Genomic DNA, 8,600 nt, shown 5'->3' with positions numbered 1-8,600 from the left:
TTATGATATTCACCGTATAAATGCCAACAGTGAGGACAGAAGGCTGGGTTCACTAACCGTACATCTTTTATATAAAAACAACTGCCTGCAGTTTGTCACTGTGGAAAGTAACTAAGTAAATTTACTCAAGTACTGTACACCAGTACGTTGTTGAGGTATTCTTTTACCTTATTGGAGTATTTCCAATTTCCAATACTTTTACTTCTACTCCACTACATCTCATAGGCAAATATTGTGCTTTTTACTACTCTACAATTATTTGAAAACTTTAGTTACTAATATTTACTTTGTACATTTTGGTTATTATTGCAAAACATATATTAAATGGTTATGTCAGTGGTGTGTTCATCGTTGCCAGGTTTTGCGACAGAAACAAGCAGCCAGGTCTATGAAAACCAGCCTAAAAGAAGCAACTATAGGCTAGATGAGCACTTTACTTTTTATTTTTTGTGCTTTAAGTACATTTTGATACCAATACTTTTGTACTTTAACTCAAGTAAATCTTGAATAGTGGACTTTTACTTGTAACGGAGTAATTTTACATTGTGGTATTGATACTTTTACTTAAGTAAAACATTTGAGTACTCTTTCCACCACTGCTAGCTGCTACAAGGACAAGCTCAACCATGACAAGACAGGCTGTAACAAAAACAATAGCTATCAGGCCTAGTCAGGCCTTGGCTCCTGCAAGCTACCAAATATCATGTCATATCATAATGTATTATATTAGTACTAAAGTGATGGTAAAATATAAAAGGTTAGATATAAACAACCATAATAACAACATAGTATAATGTGTAATTCATCTGCACATGTTGCCAGATGCCAGGTGCATCTTGTAACGACATGCCACTGTAGCTGAAGGTGTAATTATTACCCATAATTCCACTGATGTTTTTACTGCACTGTCAGAATGCATTCCTAATGAATGACACAACCACACACAACCACACACACACACACACACACACACACACACACACACACACACACACACACACACACACACACACACACACACACACACACACACACACACACACACACACACACACACACACACACACACACGCGCGCGCACTAAGTACTCAGTACTCAGTACTCAGTACTCAGTACTCAGTACTCTATATGGGTATAAGTAACAACATCTCTGCCATGTGTAGCGGCTACCAATTATAGCAGAGACAGTACAATACTTTGCCAGCCTTGTTGCCTCCTTTTTAGGCATCCCAAGTTGTTGAAGCTCTAACAACCAGTCTGTGGGTAAAATGTGCCAAGTATAGTCTGCACCTATTAGCCCAGCTCTGAGATGGTATGTAGGAGTGGTTGGTATTTAATGACCTTGGTCATAAAGGCTGGAGTCAAAGGTGCAGGCTATCTCTAATACAGACACTTCTCTGGACTCTTATTCAACCACAACAACATCTGGTGTATTAGCTGTCAAAGATGTAAAGATGTCTGGGTTATCAAAGAGATGGAATGCACACACACACACACACACACACACACACACACACACACACACACACACACACACACACACACACACACACACACACACACACACACACACATGCACACACACACACACGCACACACACAGGCTCATCCTTCCTACTACCTGTCTTATTTGATCTTTTAAAGCTTTTCAAACTTTTTTTGGCGAATACATTTGTATGTACTGATGTGCCGTGACAGACCTGTCACTCTTGGTTCAATAAACCCTAAAGTCCAGTTTATAGACGACATACACAGAAATTACCTTTTACATGCGCAAGGCATCTTTATTGACAAACAAGGGAGATTCCCTCTATACTATGTGAATAAAAGAACAGCAAATTAATGATATTAAAACAATACGACCTGATATATCACGAAGGCAATTCGCTCCACATCTAAGTCTGCATGCAAACAAGCGTTCGGTTGAGCGCCTGGAGAATTCTGAAGTTCTTATCTATTACATTCAGTATATCAACGCTGTGGCTATCAAGGCCTGTCTTCTGACTGCACTCTATAAAGTAAAGGTTGACGGCCCAAGGTTCCACAATGGACCATCAAGCCCTCCTTGGGTACGAATTTAGTACCCACAACAACACAAGATTAAAATCTAGACAGTACTTTATAGAAATTCACTTAAGTCTTTCAGACCTCCCCACCGGGGCGCAGTCCCAGGCTAGACCCCTTTCCACTTGAGGTCTACACCCAGGTCACCCTGGATAGAGAGTTCAAGTCTCCTGCTTCCCGGCGTCTTCTTTTCAAAGCCCACCGATCACAGGAGCATCACTCGCTTAGTAACTGTAGCACTCCGGCGGTCGCTTTCAGCTTGTGATGGCCTGACTGTACATTGAGCCGAACGCAGCGACCACACCCGCCTCCTGTCGGGGAGCACGCCATGGAATTAATGCTTTTTGCGATCCGACCGGCGGGTGACCCAGTCGATAGCGATCCCTTACCCGTAGGCGTGGTTGGCGCCCCAGGCAGGAAACCGACGGTCTTGTCCTGGCCCCGCTTGGCTACGGGAACCAGAATATTAACCGTTTTCACCCGCCTTGCCTGTAACCGGTGAGTCACGCGCTCCCGTCCGGTTAGGTGTGGACTGTCATCCACGCACCATGTGCTGCCAACCCTAGGAGAGAGCGGCAGTCGGCACACCGACTAGACGGTTCCACAGCTAGGATGTTGATTCATCCTTGACAGAACACGGGGGCCCTTCAGTCTCTCCCCAGCACTATATATAGTCTTTAACGTGCTCTGGGAGCCTTGCGACCCCGCTGCCGCCTGTTACACACAAGGGATTGGGGAGCCTACCCCCTAACCTCATGTGTAATATATATATATTTAAAAAAAAAAAAAAATCATTTCACTTGTTCTCTGTGTGCATTTTTGGTTTCTTCTCCAATTCCTCTGGTTGAGGTGGTCACTTTTCCGAGCCCGGAGGAGGAGGTTCCGACAGAGCCCAAGACTAGGCCCCCCCCCCCAACCCATCCAGTGCCATTAACGAATGTACTTGGCACTGAATGAGCTAAGAGGCGGAGGTCCCACTCCCGAGCCCCCCGGGTCCGTACCCTCCTGGGGCCTGAGACCGGAGCCCCCCGTATTATACACAGGGGCCCCAACCCCCAAGCGCCAGTCAGATCCGTACCCTCCTTGAGGTCGAAAGTCGGGGCGTAGATATCGTGCAGGGGTGTTCTTCGTCAAGTTCAGCATGGGGGCCCAGGTGGCAATATAATGTTTCTGTGGTGTGTATTGGGATCACTCTGTCACTGCTCTCTTATCACTTGCCATTTGCGAAGGGCAAGACAGCCTATATTTAATGTGCCTAAAGCTGCCAGGGAGATCGCTACGATCAGATTATGTCCCCCAACATTACTATCAAAATCAAAATCAAAATTAATATGTATTCTGGGGTCGTTCAGTGGCCTTGGGCAGCATAGATGTACCCCATGAAACAATGGTATGTTCCTGTCTGGCTGAGAGTGATATTGGTACTACTCAAATTAAATGTGTAGTGTCCCTCCTTTATCTAAAAAAAAAAAAATTGGGTGGGGGTTTGATGGTGAGTCTTTGATCTCTATCATATTATTTCCCTCCTTGACCTGACACCCGGCAGGGCACACAGCATAGGAATGTGCAGAGGCCAGGGTGCCACCCTCCTTTACCTTTTTTGACATACACAACAACACATACCATACACAAAATGTAATTGGAAACACAACAAAACAACTTTCCTGTGCTTTATGCACAGGTCAATTGACATTATTCTCGGGCTGTACAAAAATTGTACAATTCTCTTCTGCAACCCATGACCTGTTTCAGAGAAACCAACGCACACAAACACCTCACTTCGCTGTATGTGAATCAAATCAAGCCAGAGCACAAAAAGAGCCAACACGCACACAGCATGTTTCCGTTCAGTTAACTAATTTGACATTGGCCTGTATAATTTAGTTTAATTTGAATATATATATAGTTTGATTGTGGCATTCTATTTAACACTACACATTACAACAGTTTCACTTCAATTTGGTTGTTTTCTCTGATTAAGCTATTATAGTTATTTTAGTCTATGATGTCACTATACATCAGATGTAATATTATATTACTACTGGTGAAATATTATTATGTGATCTTTTGAAACTTTAATCTATGCGAGTCAAAATCAGGTTTACTCTATAATATATTAGTGCAACTAATTGTTTGTTTGTTAAAGCAGAAATACATTTGTTTTAAATTCCACTTAATCTCTAATAAGTATCATGTTTGTCTCCTCTCTAGTGTATGTTATTTGTAAAAAAGAATATATATATATATTTTTTTTTTATTGTGTCCCACCCAGAGCGATAGAAAATGTATTTGTTTACACATGTCGAGGCCCCAACAACAACGATTAGCAGTAAGTCAACCTTGCTTCAGATATTCCCACTTCTTGCTTAGAAAGTGTGTCCTTCTCCATGGCATAGTAGTTCCAGTGTCTGTAACAGATAAAAGTTTGTCAAAAGTCACGCAAGCTTTCCCAAGGCTTGCTCTCTGGATGCCATAGGTGTCATCGGAAGTGAGTCTCGTGAACACTGCAGTTTGCAATGTTGGTGCCCCTCTGCCTCAGCATGTCGATCAGACAGAATTATAGGGCCTTCCACTGCATGTTTCCAGTTCATAGAAAGAAATGACCGTCCGCCAACCAGTGTTGCAGTCCTCGAATGTGAAACCAACCCATTTCTAAAGTCTGAGATAGTTGTAATAACAAAAAAATATAGATATACTAATGTAACAATACATAGAAGCGTTTGGGCTTTCTGTCCACTGTTACATTCTTAAAATTATTATAATAATAATAATTATTATTATTACTTATTTTAAATATAACCTATTTATTTTACACTTACACTCTACTTACTTAACCACACGGTCAAATTGGCTTTTCTCTTTATTATTATTATATATATATTTTTTTACTGATATTCAGTTCAGAGTCAACAATCATTTAGTCACCTTAGTGCACTTGCATGTTGTTTCTGGTCTGGTCACTTCTAAGAAAGTAAACTGTTGGTTTTTGGGATTATACAAATCATAGGTATACAACATATTGCAGACTGTGCATAAAATTTAACGAAAATAGCAGATCTACAAATTGATACAATTATTACGGATAACGCTTAGTTTGGTCACAGTACATTATTTCTGCATATAAGATCTGATCAGTTCACAGGGTCCCCCCTTTTTTTCTATAGTGCTGCGCCAGGCTCTCTCTCTCTCTCTCTCTCTGAGGGGAGTGACTCACTTACTGTATGGAAGCTATTTTTTTTTTTTTTTTTTTTTTTGCAGAATTCTCTGAAGAAACTAATTTATTTGAACATCATATTTCTCTCCTCGCTTTTTTCCTCTTTTTCCATTTTCCAAAATAACTGACTCCAATCTTTTAATCTAAGGGCTACCACTCCCTAGTTATCTGTGTCCTTAATTTCTGGGATTACGAATCATAGTTATAGCGTATTTCAGACTGTTCATAACTCTAACAACAATAGCAGATTCTACTAGCACAATGAGTCACTATTGAGCTAGCCTAAACAGCCACGGTTTCCAGTAATCATACTGGAGTAAATGTACAATGTCGGCTTCTGAAATGTACACTTAAGTAGAAGTAAAAGTATTGAAAACTGGAACCACTCTAGTGAGATACAAAATGGGACCCTCAAAATGTACTCAAGTAGAACACTTGAGTAAATGTACTTCGTGACCTTGGCTTCCACCACTGAACCCCGTGCAGGCGGTTATCTTCCTTGTTTAAATTCCTAAGCAGGACAAAATCTCTAAACAAAATGCTTACGGAGCAGATTACACTATCCACTGACATGTACTTGGGTCAAAGTACCAAAAACAAAAAATGGTATCGGAGTGGAGTGAGACACCAACGTGAGAAGTGTTTACAGTAATAGGCAGCCTGTCCCCATTCACAATTTCTCAGATTTAACATGCACAAGTTTCCCTTTCAAAATAGCAGATCCACAAGCACGAAGTGCTTGAGATGAAATAGCTTGTGAGCTTGTAGATCGGCAATTTCCAAATGGCTGAGCTGTATGCAGGGCTGAAGTGGTTCTGCAGCAATTATCTACCACTTCAAAGTAAACAGTTACCAACGTTCTCAAGGTGTTTTGCAGGGGCAGAAGCACACTGTCTGCCTCTGAGATGTATGCAGTGGAAGTAAAAATACAGATAGCTGTAAGGGCTTTTTAAAGTAACAATACCTCAAGACTGTACTTAAGCACAAACCTGGACCTCAGGAAGAATAGTCTCCACTAAGGTGTAGACTAGTGGATGCTCCTTAAAAAAACAACAACAAACAAACAGACAGGACTTACAGAGGCCTTCATTCATTCGGATGACGTACATATAACATACATATAAAGACAACATATATGACACACTGTAGTACTATTTAGGGGGCAACCCTAGGCTGCAGAGCCAGCCGTTCACGTCACCTCGCTCGGATGCTGGAGCTAAACATAACGTGCATGTAACCTGTAGTATTTTTGGGGTCGCCCCTTAGCGGCAGTCTCAGCTTAAACATAATATAACCTGTAGTATTTTCTTAGCCGCAGTCTCAGCTTTCACATAATATAACCTGTAGTATTTTCTTAGCCGCAGTCTCAGCTTTCACATAATATAACCTGTAGTATTTTCTTAGCCGCAGTCTCAGCTTTCACATAATATAACCTGTAGTATTTTCTTAGCCGCAGTCTCAGCTTTCACATAATATAACCTGTAGTATTTTCTTAGCCGCAGTCTCAGCTTTCACATAATATAACCTGTAGTATTTTCTTAGCCGCAGTCTCAGCTTTCACATAATATAACCTGTAGTATTTTCTTAGCCGCAGTCTCAGCTTTCACATAATATAACCTGTAGTATTTTCTTAGCCGCAGTCTCAGCTTTCACATAATATAACCTGTAGTATTTTCTTAGCCGCAGTCTCAGCTTTCACATAATATAACCTGTAGTATTTTCTTAGCCGCAGTCTCAGCTTTCACATAATATAACCTGTAGTATTTTCTTAGCCGCAGTCTCAGCTTTCACATAATATAACCTGTAGTATTTTCTTAGCCGCAGTCTCAGCTTTCACATAATATAACCTAACGACACATAACGTACACAACTTAGGCTACACGCTATCTTCTCCCATGTACCCGTTGTGATTTGCGGTTTAGAGAGCCGTGTAAAGCCCACTTAGTGTAGTGTCTCAGTACACTATAAGATCACAGAGGAACATAGGATACAGAGAGACAGTGTAGTGTCTCAGTAAACTATTGGACCACAGAATACAGAGAAACAGTGTAGTGTCTCAGTAAACTATTGGACCACAGAATACAGAGAAACAATGTAGTGTCTCAGTAAACTATTGGACCACAGAATACAGAGAAACAGTGTAGTGTCTCAGTAAACTATTGGACCACAGAATACAGAGAAACAGTGTAGTGTCTCAGTAAACTATTAGTACATTATGACAATTGTAAGGATATATTCATGCAGGCACACAGACAAACCCCCTACATCTAGTGTAAAACTAATATTAGATAATTTCACCCGCACCGAAAACCAAAGCGTGAAAAAGTGGTATTTCGAGGTACAACAAAAATAAATCCATATATTTATATATATAGCCATGCATTGCTCGAACACCCAAGTTGAATCGTGGGTTATTCTGGAGGCCTTGACATGAATATATATATAAATAAAGACAAATAACTGATAGTAACAGCTGATAGTTAAACATCCGTGTAAAAAAACGTCGGGGTGTCTCCGGTGGTCTCATAAACATATACAGAGACAGTAGCTGGGAGGATCAACTCGGTCCACCCAGCCACGCTAACAGGACATCATGGGGTATAGGAAGTACAGAGCCTAAGTATTAAACACAAAGGTCATTCAATCTGCTGTTCAGTGGTGACTTCACATGTATGCAATCATATTTACACATTGTCTTTAATAATTGACCTAAATTTGGTATAATACAATTCACATATAGCACCGCGTGTACCCTTCCTGGGGCCCCAAGGAATTGTAGCACATAGTGTATGGGCGAATTGTTATTTGGATCTTATGGATCCAGCGGTCGTCTGGACTGGACAGGGTCACGGTCGGGGTCACCAGCTGATGTGCCGTGACAGACCTGTCACTCTTGGTTCAATAAACCCTAAAGTCCAGTTTATAGACGACATACACAGAAATTACCTTTTACATGCGCAAGGCATCTTTATTGACAAACAAGGGAGATTCCCTCTATACTATGTGAATAAAAGAACAGCAAATTAATGATATTAAAACAATACGACCTGATATATCACGAAGGCAATTCGCTCCACATCTAAGTCTGCATGCAAACAAGCGTTCGGTTGAGCGCCTGGAGAATTCTGAAGTTCTTATCTATTACATTCAGTATATCAACGCTGTGGCTATCAAGGCCTGTCTTCTGACTGCACTCTATAAAGTAAAGGTTGACGGCCCAAGGTTCCACAATGGACCATCAGTACCAATATGTATGTTAATACAACTGTACGTGGTGATTGTTGTAGTTGATCTACACCCGCTCTTCTGCTGAGACATTTAG

The sequence above is a fragment of the Gymnoscopelus braueri genome, assembly GCF_963280865.1.
Source record: "Gymnoscopelus braueri genome assembly, chromosome: 23".
Lineage (NCBI taxonomy): Eukaryota > Metazoa > Chordata > Actinopteri > Myctophiformes > Myctophidae > Gymnoscopelus > Gymnoscopelus braueri.
This window is presented reverse-complemented; position numbering follows the sequence as displayed.